The 21,827-nt window shown below is 48.6% G+C and overlaps 1 pseudogene; it reads left to right on the top strand.

Moving 5' to 3' along the window:
* LOC130045714 (protein arginine N-methyltransferase 3-like) overlaps positions 1-21,827 on the top strand; it is a 127,507-nt pseudogene that overhangs the window by 87,620 nt on the left and 18,060 nt on the right.

The following is a 21,827-nucleotide window of genomic DNA, read 5'->3' as shown; positions in this document are numbered from 1 at the left end:
CTAATGGGCAGATCGATCTCCTCAATGGAGAAGTTGCAATCAATAGAGGAGTTGATTAGTTCTGCCGTCTCTCTGCCATCTGTTACCAGCGTGATGGTGTCACAGAAAGGGCACAGCCCAGAGCCCAGCGGGCTGGCGTGAACCCTGCCTCACCCCAATGCCCCTAGCGAGAATCACGGCCTCTCACGGGCCTCAGCTTTCTTATCTCTAAAATGGGGGTACACTGCTGCCTTCCATTAAGAGTTCCCGGCAACTGAAAGGACCTGAAAGGCAGATCTAGCATAAACCAGGGATTCAGGGGTACAATGAGTCTTCGACGGTAAGCCTGTGGTAGGACCCCGCAGCAATCAGCCCCGTGCTGGGGCGGGGGGCCCAGAAAAGGCCTATAGGGGCTCTGGAGACTTATGAGACTGCTGGTAAGGAACAGAGTCCCCAGTCTGGGCCTGACCATCGACCACCCTCTGGAGGAAAGAGACCGGGAACTTGGGGGACACCTCAGGCCATTCTTGAGCCCCTGGTTGCAGCTCACCTAGCCTGGACAGTGAGGGGCAGCCGTTTCCAGCGCAGGTCTCACCTGCTCAGCCCCGAGAATGTAAACATGCATTTTCTGACTTATTTTCAAGCATATTTTTTTTTCTGATTGGCAAGCTAGATCAGACTTGGCAACTCCAGAAAAGAACGTGAAGAAAAAGAGGAATTCCCCTCAACCTGTGCCAGATGCTCACCCTCAGACGCACATCCCACCTTGCCTTTTTTTTTTCCTTCTAGAAATCAAAATCATCACTCGCTTCTCTCCCTTGCCCATCTGACAGTCGTACCTGCTTTAGCTCATCTGGGACACTCCCTCCCGGAGTGGGGGATAAAGTGGGGGATAGAGTGGGGGTCAGAAAGGCCATGTACCTTGCCTAAGAGTGCTGACTTGAGTGACCAGTGACTCTTGCAGTCAGCCAATGTTTGAGAGATGATCCAGAGGGAGCCCCAGATTTCTGCCCAGGTAGTTCATCCTGCCTGCAAGCAGCCCAGACAGAGCTCTCTGACGCCTCCTCCTCCCCCTCTTCCCCACAGTGCAAGCTCTGTAACCAACTGTGCAAGCTCCATCCATGACCAAGTGTGCACACTCCTTGGCCAAGTGTGCAAGCTTCATGACCATGTGTGCAAACTCTGTGACCAGGTGTGCAAACTTCATGACCAAGTGTGCAAGCACTGTTTCCAGCTGTGCAAGCACCACAACCAAGTGTGTAAGCACCATGACCAGCTGTGAAAGTTCCATGACCAAGTGTGCAAGCTCCCTGGCCAAGTGTGCAAGCTCCATGACCAAGTGTGCCAGCTCCCTGATGAAGTGTGCAAGCACCATGACCAAACGTGCAAAACCTCATGACCAAGCATGCAAGCTCTGAGACCTCCTCCTCTTCCCAGAGCTGGATCTGCTGTTGCTTTAAAGGTGGTCTTCTGACTATGGGGGGTGGTGGGAGGTGATGGGAGGGAACCTGGGGACACTGGTGCTGGGAAATGTACACTGGTGGAGGGATGGGTGTTCGAACACTGTCAGACTGAAACCTGATTGTGAGCTTTTTAAGGGTGTGTCTCACAGTGATTCAATTCCAAAAAATTTAAAAATATAAAAATTTAAAATAAAGCTTATCTTATGTCCCCAGTCCCACTTCCACTTATGTCCTATGATTCTGCAACCCCAGGACTGGTCTGGGTCCATGGGGATGTGGTCAGGTCTCTGCTGTAGACTCCTGGTCTATTGGGGGCCACTGTGATTGTGACCACCCTGCTACCAGGCCTCAAGCTAGCCAGAGTCCCATGCCAGAGATGCTGAGCCCATTGGCCAGACCAGGCGGTGTCAGGGAGGAATCGCCCCTGCCCCAGGCCACTGGGCACTACAGACGGAATCTTCCTGATCTTCCTGCGCTGTCTGCCTGTGTCTTCTCCTCTGCAGAGAGCTCAGGGGTTCCTCCTGCGATTGGTGGCTGCTGGTGGTGAGTGAGACTTGCCAGGCAGGATGCCCTCCATGGGGGTAGGCATATATAGTGGGGTCTGGGCGGCCTCCTACCCTGTGTGCTGAAGGAAGATGGAGTCCTTTTGATCCATGCTTGATCCAAGTTTGATCCCTTAGCACCACCACACATGGCTCAGTGTCGACGCCTGTGCAGACGCCATGATCTCCCCGGGGCCACAGCAAGGACGCCTCCTGTGACCTCCTTGACCAGACAAGCTCCGTGACCAAGCATGCAAACTTCGTGACCAAGTGTGCAAGCCCTGTGACCAAGCATGCAAGCCCCGTGACCAAGAATGCATGCTCTAAGATGTGTGCAAACACTGTGACCAAGTGTACAAGCATCGTGACCAAGTGTGCAAGCATCTCGACCAAGTGTTCAAACTCCGTACATGAGTGCAAGCCCTGTGACCTGAGGTACTCCCCCTCCCTTCCTCTCCCACTTGCCCCACATTGTCTCCATCTACTCCCTCAGCCCTGCCCTCCCCCACGCTCCCTGCACACCTTGGCTTCATCTGGCTTCTCTTTCTCCTTCCTTCCCTTTCTCTCACTTGGGCTCTTCCTCCTCCGTCTCTGGGAATCTCTCTGATCTCCACCCCTTTTCCCCTCATCCCTCTCCCAGCCCCATCTGAGACCTCACTTCTTAACCCCAACCCTGCCTGGGGAGTCAGCCAGGATATGGTGGGGCCAGGCGGGCAGGGCAGCTGTGCCCACAGCCCGCCCCTCTCCGTGCTCAGGAAGGCGGTTCTCTCCCCTCGCCTGGCTGGCGTGGGTGCGGTGATTTCATCTTTGGATATGAAGCTCAAATTGCACATCAAAAAGGATAATGCATCTTTAAGCTGTTACAACGACTTCTCAATTTTTCATTTCCTGTCAGGGTGGAGCTGTAGGAGGCAGGGCGGCCTCGGAGCCTGTCTCCTGCCAGCCAAGTGTCTGCCTGGATTTGAGCAGTAGGAAACCCAGGGGTGATAAATCGCTATTTCTAAGTAAATTTCATGCATTTGCCCTTTGGTTAAAGTCTCCCCTCTCAGCACTTTCCCTGTGCACACAGCCCGACTAATAACGCGCCGCGCAAGCTCTCTCCGCTGTGACAACTGATTGCGCTTTGAAGTAATAATGGCTGATTTAATAATTGGTATAATTTTTCACTAGTACCTGAATGTCATCGACGCAGAAATAAGCTACCTGGACCCCTAGCTGCAGCACTTTCCCTTCTTGGGGAAATCAATAATGCATTAAACCCCAACCCAGCACCCGGAGAGGCTGGAGCCGAGTGAAAGCTGTTATGGGGGGTGGGGTGTCGGGAATGGGGTCAGCCCCCCGGAGTCTTGAGATCAGGGAGGTTGGACAGAGACTGTGTGAGGAGCTGAACCGGACGAGGTTGGAGGAACTGAGATTGTCCTGAGTGCACCCCCGGCCCCCCGCAGCATTAATTCCACCTGGGAAAGCCCAGTCCACTGGGTGTGTGTGTGGGGGGGGTGCTGCATTGCCTGAACCCTCCTCTCTCCAGCATCCATCAGCTGCCAACAGACCCCCGTGCATGTGTCTCTGTGTGGTTGTACACACGTGAGAATCCAGTTTGACTTTGTTGCTCTTTCTTGGGGTCAACCACTAAAAGTGGTGCTGGAGACAGAGGGGTGAACATGAGAAACGGGGATCCCTGCTCCTGAGGAGAGTCCAGCCTACTGAGACCTCCAGGACCTTCAGCTGTGTGTCCAGCACATGGGTCTGCTGGGTACCTGCACAAATGTGCATGTCTGGCTCTGCATGTTAGGTGAATATGTGAGTATCTTTGTGATGATTCAGGGAGTAGGTACCCACCCCCCAACCTTGCCTGGATTGTTTTTGAGTTTGAAAGCAGATCTGTTTCCAGACTGCAGGTCCAGGCTACTCCTCCACACAGGGCTGGATCTACTGCCGGGTCAGAGTTCGCCTGCATCCTCCTGGCCACACTCCCCACTCCCAGTGTCTCCTGTGCAAAAGACACTGATGTTAGTCACAGGTTGGATCTGACCCTGAAACCTTCATCTCATCTCCAAGCCCATTTTCCCACCTCGAAAGAAGGCCCAAGACCCCCAAATCACAGAATTGCTGTGATGGCAGGGCTGGGGGAACCATGCAGGGCCGGGGATTGAACCCAAGCCTCCCACATGCCAGGCAAGTGCTTCAGCCCTCGAGCCACCTCCAGGTCCCTGTGCCGGGTTATGAATGCAGCAGTGAGCCCAGCTGGCATCATGCAGGCCCCCTACGGATACTCACCTCCTCCTGATGCATCTCTAGTCCCACTCTCCTAAGGTCCTGGAAGAAGGAGAAGGTGTTTTACTTTGTTCAGGGTGTCCTAGATCCTGGGACAGGCAGACTGTAGGCAACCAAAAAGCAAACTTCTATTAAATTGATGTCTGGGTGGTCTCTGTCACACCCATCAACTTAAGATGTGTTTAGGGAGAAGCCAAAGGGCTTCATCACACACCCATAGGGCAACGGATGGGGTTTCCTCCCCTCCACTCCCCACTGCATTTGCTGGAGTTCATTGGGGACCAGCGGGAGGTCCTGGAGCAGGTGGGCAGAAGGGCCTTGTCCCAGACACTGGATCTGGGGCCCAGTCAAGCTTGGAGGTCCCACACCCTCCACTTCCCAGCCCTTTCCTGGTACCTCCCACTGCTATCTGCCTATGAACCGGGAAATCGATTTCAACTTCATCTCATCTCGAGATCAAACATCTTAAGTGAGATTATTCACGTCTCTCCATTGTTTCTAACTCATTTCCTATTTTCCAGTTGAAAAACCCTGCCAGAGCAGTCCGTGGCAGAGATTAAAACAATTGCGGAAGCAGGCACCCAATTCTTCTCTTTGGATGGTAAGCAAATTGGATGTCAGTGAGAAGCAGGCAAATTTTATTATGAACACATAGTTTGCTACTTAACTATCCTTAAGACCCTGGGTGCTGTGCGTTCTTGGCAGGAAGGCTCTAGAGTGGGCAAGAGGAGGCCCAGAGCAGGGAGCCAGGGCGTGGACCCCTTTTCCTGCACGGTGGGAAGCAGTGAGAGCTCTATCCCCGGGGCCCATGAGTTTCTATCTGCTGGGATCAAGCACGGAACCACGTCTGTGGGTGAAGGTGCCCAACCTGATCCTCAAGATTTTTCTAATTGGTCTAATCAAGGCTCCCCTACTGGGGCTGGAGTGATAGTACAGTGAGTAGGGCATTTTCCTTGCACGTGGCCGGCCCGGATTTGATTCCCAGCATCCCATATGGTCCCCTGAGCACTGGCAGGTGTAATTCCTGAGTGCATGATCCAGGAGTAACCCCTGTGCATCACTGGGTATGACCCCAAAAGAAAAAAATAAGACACCCCTTCTGCTTTGCAAAGTCTGTTGAGCCAAGAGTAGCTCCAGGCCCCGGAGGTTGATGGGAAACTATCATTTTTTGCCACCATCCTTTCTCCTTACCCATTTGGAGTGGGGTTGCACATCCCCCCTGGTCTTGTCCCTTCCCTGACAGTGAAAGCTGTCATCCTTTTATCTGGACCGGAAGAGAGGCTTGAGAGGGGGCGTTCCCCAGTGGATGTTTATCTAAAAACCAGTCGTGAGCCTCAGCTTTCCTCTGAAGAGCCCAGGCCTCCTTATCACACACACCCCCACACTGCTCCCCTATGTGCCCCGGGACTTCAACTCGGCATCTATACCCACACTCTCTCTTTTGCAGGACTGGGGTGCAGGGGATCATGGCAGCACCCCCTGCCCACAAGTCAATGCATGTTTTTTGGGCTGACCCATCTGGTGCTGCTCTGACCCTTCAACCAGCCGAGAAGAGGCCAGTAAAGGGGGCAGGGTTCCCACCCGGTGCCCCTACAGGACACCCACCAGGCTCTCTGAATATAGGATTTTTCCAAACTCTCCAAACCCCTGTGAAAGGAGGAATCTCTGTGTGGCCGATGTACAAACCAAGACTGAGATGGAAAGTGACTGTCTGGGATCAGCCCTGACCAGGTTCTCAGTTGAGTCACTTGCATCCTTGTGTGGGTCACGGGGGTCCCCCACGGGACCTGGACTTCTGCCTGACACCCCAGGGCCCCTGGCTAGGCAGGTGTTCCTAGCTCCTGGGCCCTAAGTTCTCTCTGGCTGTGACTCTTGGTGACAGTCATCACCGTGGCCTGTCCTGCAAACGGGCACCCACACTGAGCAGTCAGGCTCCATGCCTCCACCAGCCAGAGCCTACTGGTGGCAAAGCAGCTGGATGAAACCCTGCCCCCCCAGGCTGCCAGGAGATGGGGTGACTTCTCCAGGCAAGACTCTTTCCAGGCGGTTCCCTTAGCAACGGGGCTTGCTTTGACAGTTGCTCCCAGACAGTCTGCTTTCCGCCGAGGCTCCTTCTCCAACCCAGCCACGGAGATCTTTGCTGGGGGTGGAAGCCCAGGCCTTCGCAGTCTCTCCCTGACCCTCAGGCTGCCATGCCACCCCTCCCCCCCCATCCGGGCTCATCACCTCCCTGCACTGGCCACCATCCTTCCCTGATGGATCCCCTCCCAGGCTGCAGATCTCCTCCTGCTGCAGATCTTACTGAGCCGGGTTCACTCCCCCTCTCCCAGACTCGCTCGCACTCTGCCTCCTCCTCGCTGTCTTCTACCTCCTGACTTTTCCTTCCACACACCTGCACTCCACCTGCCTTTCACCCGCACATTAGCAGTTAAAGTGTCTGCTCTGACATTTAATGTTCTTAATATAGGCCTCGGTGACAGAGGAAGGGGGCACCGAGTTCCCACCATGCGGGGCAGAGGTGGGGGAAGGGAGCACTCATCCCCCACCACAAGAATGGAGGCTCCCTCTCCCCCAATCACAGAGTGGGGTGGCTTCAATGGGGTCTGCAAATCCTTGGGCACTTGCTTTCCTGTTTTTTTTTTCCTGGAACCCCTTTTCTCTCGGCCACCCTTAACCCTGACGGGTTCCCATGTCTGGAGCTCTTTTGGCTGGCGGGGCTGTGCAGGGAACCTCAGAGACCATTTAAAAACAAACCGATTTGTGACTGAAATCTCCAGGGTCTCACGGTGTCAGGGATGGGATGCCTCCCTCCATTTCCTTTTTCTTCCAGGACCCTGGCAGTCACACCCATGAACTGCGCATGGTGCCATCCATATAAGCTCATTAACTAGCCATGATGCAAAGACTCATAAAGGGATCTCGAAAGAGATCAACAAGTACAGAGATGCTTCTGGACCCCAAAGTCACCATCCAGTTAAAACTCCAGCTGTATCACCCCATTCAAAATTTTAGAATTCCTGGAGTATGCTGCTGCATTTGCGGCTGTGCAATCTCAAACTCTACACCACTGATATACGAGGAATAGCACACCACATTGGATGGGATGTAAAGTGGAAGGCAACCAACCTTGATTAAGAAAATATTAGCATAAAAGGTTTAACCTAAAACAACATGTTAGTAATATCTTATACAAGGGCCTAATGGCCCCAGGATGAGATACACAATCTTCTTACACTTTCTTCTAAGGAAATCTTCTTTGATCATTTTTAGTGAATTATTTATAACAAGTAATGTAAATTAAATTATTTAGGGTCCGCTATTGGGGCAGGCTTGGGTGGTGGTTGAAAAAATTGTAAATAATGGTGGTGGGAAGGTGCAGTGGTTATGGGATTGGTGTTGGAATATCGGATGTAATAAATCATCACGAACAACGTTATAAAAATAAAAAAAAAACAACCTGGTGTGGGGCAGCAATGCTGAATGCAGCAATGCAGCTGGGGGTGGACCAGGAAATCCCCAGCTCTGCAAGATCCAAGCAGAAACACTTCCTGGGACCTTCACATTGAACCCCCAGTCTGGTTTGCTGACTGAGACTTTCACGAGAGAGAAATTCCTGAGCACTGTTTGGGAGGCCCGCCAAATTACACAAATAAAAAGAGAAAGTAGAGTGGGTAGGGCACTTGCCTTCCACACACAGCCAGCCCAGGTTTAATCCCTGGAATCACAGCATATGGTCCACTGAGCACCACCAGGAGTGATCCTTAAATACAGAGCCTGGAGTAAGTCCTAAGCACCACTAGGAATAATCCTTTTTAAAAAATATTTAAAAAAAATTTTTAAATGAATCACCATGAGATACAGTTACAGACTTACAAACTTTCATGATTACATTTCAGTCACACAATGATCGAGCACCCACCCCTCCACCAGTGCCCATTCTCCAACACCAATGTTCCCAGTATCCCTCCTGCCACCACCCCCCCACTCAAGCCCCCACTGCCTTTGTGGCAGGGCATTCCCTTTTATGATCTCTCTCCTTCTGGGTGTTATGGTTTGGAATACAAATACTAAGTGGCCATCATGTTCTGTCCATAGTCTACTTTCAACACGCATCTCCCATCCTGAGTGAGCCCTCCAAGCACCATTTACTTGATGGTCCCTTCTCTATCTCAGCTGCCTTTTCCCCCAGCATGTGAGGCCGGCTTCTAAGCCATGGAGCAATCCTCCTGACCCTTATCTCTACTATCCTTGAATGTTAGTCTAGGAGTGACCTTAAGTACAGAGCCAGGAGAAACCCTGAGCACCACCAGGTATCCACCCCCTCCTCCCCGGAGCCCCCCTCAACACACACACCAAACATATAAACACAAAACAAACAACAAACACTGTCCTCCTGTTGTTCATCGATTTGCTCGAGCGGGCCCAGTAACGTCTCCATTTTGAGACTTGTTACTGTGTTTGGCATATTGAATATGTCACGGGTAGCTTGCCAGGCTTTGCCATGATAAATACAAAACTGACAACAAAAATAACAGCCTTGAGCTGGGGAGATAGTACAGGGATTGCATGAGACTAACCATGGTTTGATCCTAGGCACCCCATATGGTCCCCTGAGCCCCCCCCTCCCGTTCTGCAGGAATAATCCCTACGCATAGAGCCCATTGTAATCCTTGAACACAGCTTGATGTGCCATCCCCTCAACCCTATCCTCCAAATGAAACATACTGATTAGCTGTTGGACAGCCCTGGGCAAGGATGAGCACTTGGGCTAAGAGAGACAGACCCCAGGCAGTGACCCACACATCATTCCGAGGAACAACCAAGTTGGGAAGGAGAAGCTCAGAAAGACCGGGAAGACTTCACCCAATGAAGGGAAAAGTACAAAAAAGTACAGGGTCAGAAGGAGCAGCCACTGCTTTGGGCAACATTGATGGTCCAGAGGACAGGAGAAGCCAGAGGACAGGACCCAAGTCAACGGGAGAGAACAGAGCAGAGCAGATAGTTCTGGAACTATCGATGAAGTGGCATGGTAGAGACAGCCCAACTGGAGGAATGGTTTTTATTGGCTTGTTTCCATGGATAAGAGAGACTTGGGATGTTTCGGTGGGTAGAAAATCTCCAGCAGAGAGGAGAGGAAGGGGGGCAGGGGAGGGAGCCCCGGGGATGGTGTGGGATTCGTGCCAGTAACCCGGTATCCTCCAGGAGGAAGATGGCAGATGCTGATGGGGGGGAGGGGGAGGGGAGGCAGGAGTAGCTTCAGGGGAGAGGAAGGACTGGAGCAGCAACCACACAGGCACAGGCGGGGGATGATGGGGTGGGTGGCTTGTGGACAGCAGGGAGTTGGCAAGAGTGGAGCACCAGGAGAGAGAGTTAACCAGAAAAGCAGGGAAAGCCTGAGACTATCCACGGTTGTGGACTATGAGCTTATTCATGCTATGGGGGGAGGGATGTCTCTTCCCAGTGCGTCCAGTATTGGCATATTGGCAGCCTGGAAGTGATCGACATGGAAGTATTTACACCAGGGGAATCGGAAATGCTACAAAGATGTTTTCAGTACACCTTCGAAATCCTGCACTAGTCAAGGCTCAAGAACATGAAGGAAGAACAAAGGTGGTAAAAGCTTAAGCAAGAAGGGGGCAAGACCACTTTTTTTGTATGATCGTATGCCTATTTACCTAGAAATCCAAAAGACCAACTAGAAACTATTACAATTAATCAGGACATTCAGTAAGATGCTGACTTCAAAGAAATATTTAGAAATCAATAGCTTTCCTCGCTACCAGTATTAATCATAGAGAATGTATGATGGGGGGAAATGACATTCACAATGGCAACAAAAATACAAAATACTTAACAAAAAACTTAGCAGTAAAATGGGTGAGACTAAACTCAACAAACACACGAGAATGAGCTCTATGAAAACACCTGCTGTGTCCAGAGAAAAGAAGATTAAAAATGGTCAATTCCATTAAGATTAATCCATACATTTAATCCAGTAGCAATTAAGTCCCAAAGTATTTTCTTTCTTGCCAACCTCAGTTCATGGAGAGATATTAATAGTCAAGAATGCCTAAGAACCTCTTAATATCTTAATAAATAAAATTGATCGAGGTGGAAGCAATTTCCAAGGTCAGATATTAAAATGCAAGCACCAGGGAAAGGAGGCAGCTCACGACATCACTCTCCTCTCTGGATTCTTCTTCTAGAACAGCACCTGTTCCACAGAACAAAGAGAGACTCGGTGAATAAATGAATGAGTGAAAAAACATTGTAAAGGTATAACCTTTCAAGACAGTTGAGGGCCAGGAATGTAGCCTGTGTTTGATTTCTGGCACCCTCCTTTAAAAAAAGAGATAAAGAAAAAAGAAAGGCAAAGATGATATGAATTAGCATAATTAAACATATGAGTTCACCTAAGAAAATAAATCTATTATATATGACTATATTTTATTTGGGGCCTTTATTTTATCATATAATAAGGGTGGCATTTCAAATCAGTAGGAAAAAACATGAATTATGTAATAAATGGTGCTGGGATAATTGGTTAGCTGTTTGAAAAAAAAAAACTAAAGCCAGACAATTGGACATATACTAATAACAGGATTGGTTAAGCAGATTATGGTGCCTCAGCATGATGGAGCGTGCTGGGTCACAAAACCAAGGTTTTGGATGGGACTGTGGGCCTGGGTCTTAGACTGCCAGGCAGAAGGCAGCAGGAAATCATAAAGGAACTCGATCCACAGGACAAGGGATGGAGTTAGAACATGGAGTCACTCTTGGAGTCTTGTCATTTATTTTCTGATCTGAGCAAGTTACTAGTGTCTTTCTTGCCTCGGTTTCCTCTTTGGGAAGTGATCATAAAAGCTATGGTTCATTTGTGACTCATCTAAGAAGAGATTTAAGAAAAAGGTCCAGATGGTGCTTGGTGCCATGTTGAAGATGCACCAGGAAGGTGATTCACATCCCCCCTAGAATCACACCTCAGGGATGTGCAGTGAGGCAGAGGAAGATGCCGTGCTCCCAGTGGACAGGTGAGGAGAGGAGATGAGTGGCCAAGAGCAGATGGAACTTGTTCTAGGTGACAGGTTCTCCACTGAGGAAGTGCCTGGTATCCAGGGCATAGAGGATGCACCTGGCTGACTGGATGGTAAGAGAAAGATCTCGAAAGAGCCACCAGCCAGAGGGTGAGAGAGAGAGAGAGAGAGAGAGAGAGAGAGAGAGAGAGAGAGAGAGGAACTTACCTGTATGAGGGATGCAGACCTAGCAGCACAGGAGGGAGATGACAAGGATGGAGAGAGGAACAAGAAAGGGGTGTGGGGTCAGCTCACCCAGAACGGATGAGAGCCAGGCTGGGACACAGTGAGAATCTGAGGGGCCATCCAGGTCAGCACATGTCAGGGTGGTGACATGGGGGACAAGGGGAGTTCCTAGTGTCAGCCTTCAAAAGGTAGTTTCCTGGGCCTGATGACCAGCTGAGGGATCAGAAGTAGAGTCTGGGCCCCAGAAATAGAGTCTAGGTACCAGAAGTAGGGTCTGGTCACCACAAGTATGGTCTGGGCACTGGAAGTAGGGTCTGGTCACCAGAAATAGAGTCCAGGCACTGGAAGTAGAGTCTAGGCTCCAAAGTAGGGTCTGGTCACCACAAGTAAGGTCTGGGCACCAGAAGTAGGGTCTGGGCACCAGAAGTAGAGTCTGGGCACTGAAAGTAGAGTCCAGGCTCCGAAGTAGGGTCTGGGTGCTGGGTGTCAGAAGTAGCCCAGTTGAGCCATGATTTGGGCCATGAAGGCTTTTGACCCTGGCTGCCATGCAGAGCCCCAAGGGAAGGAATTTGGAGGGCAGTGTGTGGTAGAAGCCAGGGGATCAAGGAGAGACTGGTGAGGGCCTTTCTGTGTGGCCAATATTCCTGGTCTCAGCTGAGGCCTGGGAAGGAGGCGGGCCAGCTGGGCGGGCACGGGCTGGCTGCTGCCACCTCTCTGTACCTTTTGGTCCCTCCCTGCCTGGCCGCCTCTTTTGTCTGCCTAAGTGTTATTTCTGCAAATATAATAAACCCCTGTGTGCTCCAAGCACACACTGGCTCCCCAGAACCACATGGTTAAAATGACCTCTTAATGGATCTAATGAGATGCCCCTTTGTTCTGAGGCAGGAGGCGTGAGAAGCCCCAAGAGCAGGTCTGGAGGCAGCTGAGGAGGATGGGCTCTGGCCAGCCCTGGGGCTGTAAACTCGGGCCAGAGAGAAGGGGCAGGTCCTGAGGCATTGGGGGGGAGGGATATGGGCTCCTGACACTTGTGGAGGCCCCAGGTTTGGCACCCCCCCACACCCGCCGCAGGGGACTTGGGTGGACAGCCCCAAACTGAGACCAGATCTGACACCCCTAACCATCTCCCACCTCACCCTCCATTAAGTCCTAGGGAGTGGACCTGCCAGTTAGGAGCAGGCTTTGTGCTGAATGTGGGGGCACACCCGGTCTCTCAAGACCCAAAACAAGTCTGGTAACTCAGCCTCAGGGTTCCAAAACAGACACTGAACAGTCATGGTAGAGAGAGTCCTTAACAGCCAGCACCTCACCAAACCACAGGTGCCAGGTCTGAGGTTCAGCCACTGTCGGCCTCAACAACCCAGTCTGCTGTGCCCAGTCTGACCCACTGTCTCTGCAGCTGTCCAGGCCACAGGGCCCAAATGCCTCAAATGGGGACCAGGCAGCAGCGGAAACCCGGCCAGGCTCTCACCCGACTTTGCCGAGTCCCCTCACTCCCTTCGTGGAACCCAGGGAGATCTCAGACTGCTCCACAGGGACAAGGATCCCACTCAGCAAAGGTCCCACCCTCTGGGATTTCAGCAGAGGCGTTTGGGAATCACACAGACATTTCGACCTCAACACCCCCAGAGCCCAACTGACCCAGCCCTGACCCTCCTGCTCCTTGTGCTGCCCTCACCAGACTGGGGGATCACAGTCACCCCACCCCCTCTGGCCAGAGCCCCCAGATCAGGGCTGGGTTCTTGCTAGATGAATGGACCATCAGCACATCCCCACAGCGGCTCTATGATACAGGAGTCTGTGTTTGAGGGTTTGCAGAGAGGAGAAGCCCAGTTGAATCTTAAATTCACATTGACCCCTCGAGCGTTGGAAATGGCAACTTTTAAAAAAATTATTTTCATTGATGACTGTGAGATACAGTCGCAAAACTTTCATGTTTGAGTTTCAGTCATACAATGATCAAACACCCATCCCTCTATCAGTGCGCATTCTCCACCACAAATGTCCCCAGTATTACCCCCCTTTCAACCCTCCCCCAGCCTCCATGGCAGACAATTTCCCCCATACCCTCTCTCTACTTTTTTTTTGAAATTACACAGTTTTTATTTGGAGGTTTTGAAGGGAAGGAGGGAGAGAAAATGAGAGAGAGAGTGACCTACTCAAAAGGGAGTCTGGACTTCTCCAAGGGCGGAGAGAGCCCCTACACACATCCCAGCATTAGACATGAAAACATGAATGTACACATCTTAAGAGGGGAGATGCAGGTGACTCATGTGCTCAGGCAGCAAATGTGCCCCTCTCTCTACTTTTGAGCATTAGGGTTTGCAATATAGATACTGAGAGGCTATCACATCTGGTCCTTTATCTGCTTTCAACACACACTTCTCCCATCCTGACTGGAAATGGCAATTTTTAACAAAAACCAGTTCTCCATCCTTGGTACCTTCCACATAGGCCAAGAGAGTTTCTCATTGGCGTTATAATGAAACGAAGTTGAAGAAAGGGACTTCATAACTCTCAGAGCGAGGCTTTAAAATCTGTATAACAGGTTGGAGAGATAGTATAGGGGGTCAAGGTGAGCGCCTTGCTTGTAGCCTCCCCAGTTCAATCCTCAACACCATTTGCTTCTCTCCCTGAGCACCTCTTTCTGGGGGTGGCTCTGGAGGCCCCTGAGCTAGGCTGGTATGGTCTTGGGGGACCCTTGTACTTCTAGACCAAGCAGTGAGGCAGCTTTGGGCCCCTGCATTGGACCTCCAGTCCTATTGGTCAAGAATCACAGGAGGGATTCCTTGGTCTTCCTGAGCATCGTTTGGGAGACACTCCTACCAAATAAAAGTCAATATACCCTCAGGATCTTACCCTCAGGGTACCTTCTAGAGGCTTCCTGAACATCTGCCTGGCCTCAGATACTGGCTTCACCACTTGAAGTTCTGTGACCCCAGAACAACTTTCTGTCCTCTGAGTATTGTTTTCCTCACTGTAAAATGGGGGCGTTCTAACTGCAGGTTCTTCGTGGGGAGGTTCTTGGGGAGGATTAAATGAAGCCCAACTTCTGCAATGCTTAGAACAATGCCCGGTGTGGGTCTGAGCATATGTCAGTGCTGTCCTGACTACTCATGCATTGAGCTCTTAGCCACACACCAGCCACAGGCCCACACAGCACCAGTGGGGCCTTGAATTCTGGCCACACCCTCTGGAAAGGGGAGGCCACTGCACTGTCCACTGAGGACTGACTGAGCTTATGCAGGTGCCTCCTGACTGCCCCTGTCACACACACACACACACACACACATATACACACACATACACAAACATACACACATACACACACATACATACACATACACACATACACAAACATACACATATATACATATACACACATACACACATGCACACACATGCACACACATACACACACATACACACACAGAGTCTCCCTTCCTCCCATTCAACCCCTCTTGCCCTCTGCCCCAACACACACAGAATTACAGACGCCTGCAGGGTCCAGCTCTGTGATGGCCCCTTTCTTATTTTCTGGCATGTTTGTTTATGCAGAAAAGCCTCAATTTTAAAATCTAATTTCACATTTAGAGAAAAATTATGAGATAGTATAAAAAATACCCTGACAAGATGCCTATCTACTCTTTTCTTTAATATGTTCATTCTTTTCCTTTTCACGTTGCATACTGTATTTACACACCATGATTTACAAAGTTGTTTATAATATAGTTGATTCGGGTATTCATTGTTCCAACACCAGTCCCACTACCAGTGTGACTTTCCTTCAATCAATATCCCCAGTTACCTACCCACCCTTGGACTGGAGCGATAGCACAGCAGTAGGGCCTTTGCCTTGCACGTGGCCAACCCGGGCAACCTGGGTTCGATTCCTCTGCTCCTCTCAGAAGCCTGGCAAGCTACCGAGAGTATCTTGCCTGCACGGCAAAGCCTGGCAAGCTACCCATGGCTTATTTGATATGCCAAACACAGTAACAACAAGTCTCACAATGGAGATGTTACTGGGCCCGCTCGAGCAAATTGACCAACAACAGGAGGACAGTGCTACAGTGCAGTGCTACCCACCCACCGTTAGCAGTGGGTCTGCCCCCTTAGCAGACACAAAATAATTTTTCTTTGTGTTGCTGATTACCAACATACATCTCACAATGGTGTCACCAAAGGCATTGTCTGAGGATTGACTGAGATATTACGCACTAGTCCAGCCTTCTGTGTTATTGTTTTCCCTCATGGAGCTTAGCCAGTTTCTATGCAACTTTTCCATCTAATTTGCTGTGCTTCTGCTGGGCTGTTAGTACTGTGACATTTGGAGCTGTCGCATGGCCATGTGTGTGGCTGCATGCTCCACGAGCTGTGGAACTGGGATGATTCAAAAGCTTCGAGTCTCTCTGAGATTAGTCCTGGAGCTGGATGTTTGTGCTAGAGAAAATCAGGTGTGGATGGAGTGCTTGGTCTTCCTGTAGGGCAGGGGCTTGGCCCTTCCCTATCCTGAGGAGGCCCTAGAGATCTCAGCCCGGAGACCAGACATACCTGTGATGCTTTCACTGTGGTGTCAGCTCCTAATGTATTTATTCTTATTTTCAGTCATTTGTGAAAGAAGACATAGATGCATAAAACTAGGGAGAGATAAATAGAACTGGTGACATGTGCACATTTCACATATGCTAATATTTCAGTTAATTATTTGCAGACATGATTTCCTTTGTCTATAAGTATTTGAGGTGTACTCCTAAGAAAAAGGTTTTTCTCTTATATAATCAAGACACCTTTATAGAAAACTTGTTATATAGCTTCATTGCAATGCACTTATTTATTCCACAGATCTTATTCAAATGTCTCCACTTTTCCCAATAAAGCCCTTTGTATCAGTTTCATTTGCCATCTGGGATCTAAAACAGGCTCACTCATTGTATTTATTTAATCTGATTAAGTTGCATGGCAAAAGTTGTAAAGCATGTACAGAGTGGTAGAACCAGAATTTGATCTCTTCCTTCCTTTTCACTTGGGATGAAATTCGTCACTGAAACCAAACTGAATTTTATAATTTAGACTTTTCACTGATTTTTAATTTATTATGTAGGAGTGCTCCCAAGTGGTGCTCAGGAGGCCCAAGGCCCCTCTCTCTCCCAGTACTTCTCTGCTAAAATGGTTCAATGCAAGGGCTTGAGGATTTGGTGTTGTTTGGGTCTATGGTACCAGGGATTACATAGGCCACTCTGGGAGCCCCTGGGAAGCTCCAGAGCCACACCCAGTGCTGCTGGGGGACCATATGAGATCAGTAATCAAATGGAGTCAATTGCATGTAAGGCTTGTGCCTTAACCCTCATACCTTCTCTCTGGGTCCCCATTCAGGGAATTTTAGTATGCTCACAGTGCTGTATAGCCATTACCTCCTCATTGCCAGAATTTTTCATCACCCCAATGAGAACATTTGTTTCCACAGTAAAGTAAAGTAAAGGCCCTCCCGTTGATCGTCGATTTGCTCGAGCGGGCCCAGTAACGTCTCCATTGGAGACTTTGTTGTTACTGTGTCTGGCATATAGAATACTCTCGGTAGCTTGCCGGGCTCTCCGAGAGGGGCGGAGGAATCGAACTCGGGTCGGCCATGTTGGCCGCTTGTAAGGCGAACGCCCTACCCGCTGTGCTATCGCTCCAGCCCACAGAGCAGTCTGTAATCCCCCACTCTCCCTCCCCGCCCCTTGCAAACATTACTCTCCTTCTTGCTCCATGGATTTGCCTAATCTGGTTATTTCTTCTCAATGGAATCGTATGAGATAGGGACTGAATGCTAGTGTTTTACACCAAGAAGAATGTTTTCAAGGTTCGTCTATGTCTAACACAACTTCATTTCTTCTGGTGGCTATATAACAATCTTTTGTATGGATAGGCCACAATTTACTTATTCATCTTTAGTTGATGGATACTAGTGGGTTTTACTTTTGGGTCATTATTGAATATTGCTACTATGAAAATGAGTGTATAAATGTGCTTGAACAAGTTTTCAGTTCTCTGATATTTCTAAGAGTCAACTGCCAAACTTTTCTAAAGAGGTAGTCCCATTTTACATTCCTGCTTGTAAAATGGATTGGGGTTCTAATTGTTCCATATTTTTGTCAATTCTTGTTCACTTAATCACTTAATTTCACAAATTTTAATTTGTTAGTCGTCGATTTGCTCGAGCGGGCACCAGTAACGTCTCCATTTGTCCCTGTCGCGTGCTAGTGTAGCCCAATGGCATCTGTTCGCTCCGGGAACATGAAGAGCCTCAAACCGATCGTTCATGATCTTCACGAAGAAGTCTGACCATCTGGTAGGTGGGCGGCCATGCGGTCTTTTGACATCCCATGGAATCCAGTCAGTAACAGCTCTAGTCCAGCGGTCGTCTTTAAATCTCATTACGTGACCAGCCCATCTGATTTTCGACACCTTGGCAAACGAGACAGTGTCCCTGATTCTTGATTGTCGACGGATGTCAGAACTCCGGATTCTTTCTCTCATTTGAGTGAAACGTGATATTCCAAGCATAGCTCTTTCTATTCTTCTTTAGGAGACCTGAATAGCGTTCTCATCCTGTTTGCATAGGGCCCAGGTCTCTGAGGCTTATGTTAATGCAGGAAGAACAGTGGAATCAAAGAGATGTGCCCAGAGCCAGAGGTTCTTCGTCCTCTTAGCTATTTCTTCGACATTCTTGAAGGCGTTCCAAGCCGCTCTCTTCCTCCTGCGCAGCTCGGGTGCCAGGTCATTTGTCATGTTGACTTCTCGACCTAGGTACACATAGCTGTTGCATTTGGAGATGGTCGTTCCGTTGAGAGCGAATGGGGCATCAGGAACGAGGCTGTTTCTCATAAACATTGTCTTCGTAAGATTCAGCTGTAGTTCGACCTTTCCACACTCACGGTTAAAGTTGGCCAGCATTTGTGCCGCTTGGCTGATGTTTGGTGTTATTAAAACAATGTCATCAGCAAAGAGGAGGTGGTGTAGTTGCCGACCATCTATCTTCACTCCCATTCCTTCCCATTCCAGTCGTCGCATGATGTTCTCGAGGGTGGCATTGAAGAGTTTCCGTGAAATGGTATCACCCTGCCGCACCCCTCTCTTGACATCAACGATCACTTCTTTGTAGAATGGTGAGATCCTGGTAGTGAATCCGCAATACAGCTCACGGAGGATCTTGATGTATTGGGTTTGAATGCCCTGATTGGCTAGGGCTTCAATGACCGCTTCCGTCTCAACAGAATCAAAGGCCTTCTTTAAATCAATGAACATTAAACAGAGCAGCATCTTGAACTCCCAAGAAACCTCAATGAGCTTGGTTATCGTGTGGATATGGTCGATGGTGCTGAATCCTTTGCGGAACCCGGCTTGCTCGCATGGTTGTCCTTCATCTAGTGTTCTGCCAATCCTATTTAGGATGACTTGAGTGAACAACTTGTAGATGACAGACAATAGGCAGATCGGGCGATAGTTGCCAATGTCATGGATGTCTCCTTTCTTGAACAGTAGTACGGTCCTGCTGGTTTTCCACTGGGACGGAACCTTGCATTCAGACAGGTAGCGAGTGAAGAGCCGAGCCAGTGTATTGATGAGTACTGACGGCAGGTTCTTCAGGTGTTCAGGTCTGACCTTGTCTGGGCCGGGTGCTATTTGTTTCTTTACTGACGAAATGGCGTGTCGGATTTCGGAAGGGAGAACGTTGGGAACGACATATCCATCCTGTGGAATTTGATATGTCGGTAAGTGGACATGGCTAACGAAGAGATTTGAGTAGAAGTCATGGATAATCTTCTCCATTCCCATTCTGGAGGATGTGATGGATCCATCAGGACGTCGGAGGGCAGTCATCTTGGTCTTGTAGTTGGCGAAGGACAGGCGGGCGTTACGAATACTTTTCCCAGCTTCTGCCGCATCTACCAGTACTTCTGCTCTTCTCTCTTTGAGGTCTTCCTTGATCGCATCTCTGCACTGCTTTGTTATTTCCCATTTAAAAAGTTAGTATAGACAGCCCATTGAGTTTAAAGTGGTCTCTCACTGTCTTTTTTGATTTTCATTTCTCTACTGACTAATAAAGTTGAGTATTTTTATTGGATGATTGGCCGTTATTTATCTTCTTTAGTGTAATATCTTTTCAATTTCTTTGCATGTGTCTTACTTTTTCTTTAATGGTGAGGGTTGGGAGTTTGGGGGCCATACCTGACAGTACTCATGGGCTATATTCATGGGTTCAGAAGTCACTCCTGGAAGTACTCAGGGGACCATGTGTGCTGGGAATGAAACTAGGTTGGCCACATATTAAATCAGCACTTTTACCCCCTGTAATATCTCTCTGGCCCTTTGCCTGGTTTTAATTGGATTGTTTATGTTTTTGTGGTTGAGTTGTATGCATGTATTCTTTTCCTGCTTCCCTCTGTTGATGTTGCAGTGACTTGGAATTGTAGTGCTCGTGTGTTTAGTTGTAGTGCTTATACATCAGGTTGTGCTGATTGCTTGCATTCTGGTAGCTGTGCTCAGTGAGCCCTGCTGTGGTGCTCATAATATATGCTCACCAGATGTCATACTTTTATTTTAAAGTGCTTGCAAGATCTTTTTAGTTGTGTTGTTGTCCAAAGGTTTCTTTAGTCACATATAACTGGAAATTGCTTTTGGAGTCCAGGATGTCAGATAGCAAAGCTGCCAGACACAAACAGAAGAGCTTTGAGGATAACACTTGGCACACACAGTAACACTGGGGATCAAACTTATGGCCTTGGGCTTACAAAGCAGGTGCCTTAGCCACTGAACCATCCTTGAGTCCATGTATGAGTTGTATATATTCTTTATATATTCCAGATATAAGGTAAAGGCCCTCCCGTTGATCGTCGATTTGCTCGAGCGGGCCCAGTAACGTCTCCATTGGAGACTTTGTTGTTACTGTGTCTGGCATATCAAATACTCTCGGTAGCTTGCCGGGCTCTCCGAGAGGGGCGGAGGAATCGAACTCGGGTCGGCCATGTTGGCCGCATGTAAGGCGAACGCCCTACCACTGAGCTATCACTCCATTCCAGATATTGGGCTGGAGTGATAGCACAGAGGGTAAGGCATTTGCCTTGCAAGGGGCCAACATGGCTGACCCGAGTTCGATTTCTCTGCCCCTATTGGAGAGCCTCAAGCTACCGAGAGTATCTTGCCCGCCTGGCAAAGCCTGGCAAGCTACCCATGATGTATTCAATATGCCAAACACAGTAACAATTGTTACAATGGACATGTTACTGGGTCCACTCAAGTAAATCGACGAACTAAAGGAGGACAGTGACAGCGATTCCAGATATTAAAAATATTTTTAGAATATGACTTTAAATATTCCCATTCTATATACTTTCTACCTTCTTGACAATGTCCTTTGGTACATGGTAAGTTTTTACTTTTGATGAGATCCAAGGTAGATATAATTTTCTTTTGTTTATTCTCTGGGTGTCATATTTAAGAAACCATTTCCAAATATAGAAATCCATGAATATTTTATTTTCACCTGTTTTTTCTTCCAAGTGCTTGATAGTATTAGCTGTTACACTTAGGGCCTTAGTCTCCTTTGTGTTAATTTTTATACAGTATGTGAAGTAAGATCTGATCTTATTCTTTGACATTGAGATGCACTTGGCCCAGCACCATTTGTTGAAGGAACAATTTCTCCCATAATGGCCTTGTTATTCTGAACTTCATGTTTGAACTATTTTACTGAATACAAAATTCTTGACTGACCACATTTTTTCTCTCAGAAATTTTATTATTATTATTATTATTATTATTATTATTATTATTATTATCCCACTGTCTTTTGCCTTTCATGGATTCTGATGAAAAAATGATGATTCATGTTATTGAGGATCTCCATTGTGTAACTAGTCACTTCCCTTTTGCTAATTTCAGTATCCTTTCTTTGTCTTTGTTGATCTACATTAGAAGGTATCTGTGTTTCTCTCTCACTTTTTGTTTTTGGGACACATCTCATTGTGCTCAGATCTTGTTCTTGGTTCTACACTCAGGGATCACTCCTGGCAGGACTCGGGAATCATACATGGTGACAAGAATCTAACCCCGAGATGGCTGTGTTTTTCTTTGGAGTTTTAAAAATTTAAGTTATTTGATTTTGGGGTGCTGTAAACTCGTATTTTCCATCAATTTTGGGAACTGTTTTTGGGTGGCTTTAAGATATTCTTCTGATCTTTCTTTCTTTCCTCTCCCCAATGCCACTTGTGCATATACTGATGTGAGTGCTGCACCCCTCAGGGCTCTTAGCCTCCATCTTTCACCTTTAT

This window comes from Sorex fumeus, unplaced genomic scaffold (genome assembly GCF_029834395.1).
Source record: "Sorex fumeus unplaced genomic scaffold, SorFum_2.1 ptg000129l, whole genome shotgun sequence".
Classification (NCBI taxonomy): Eukaryota; Metazoa; Chordata; class Mammalia; order Eulipotyphla; family Soricidae; genus Sorex; species Sorex fumeus.
Note: the sequence above shows the minus strand (reverse complement) of the source record. Positions and strands in the feature narration are given on the sequence as shown.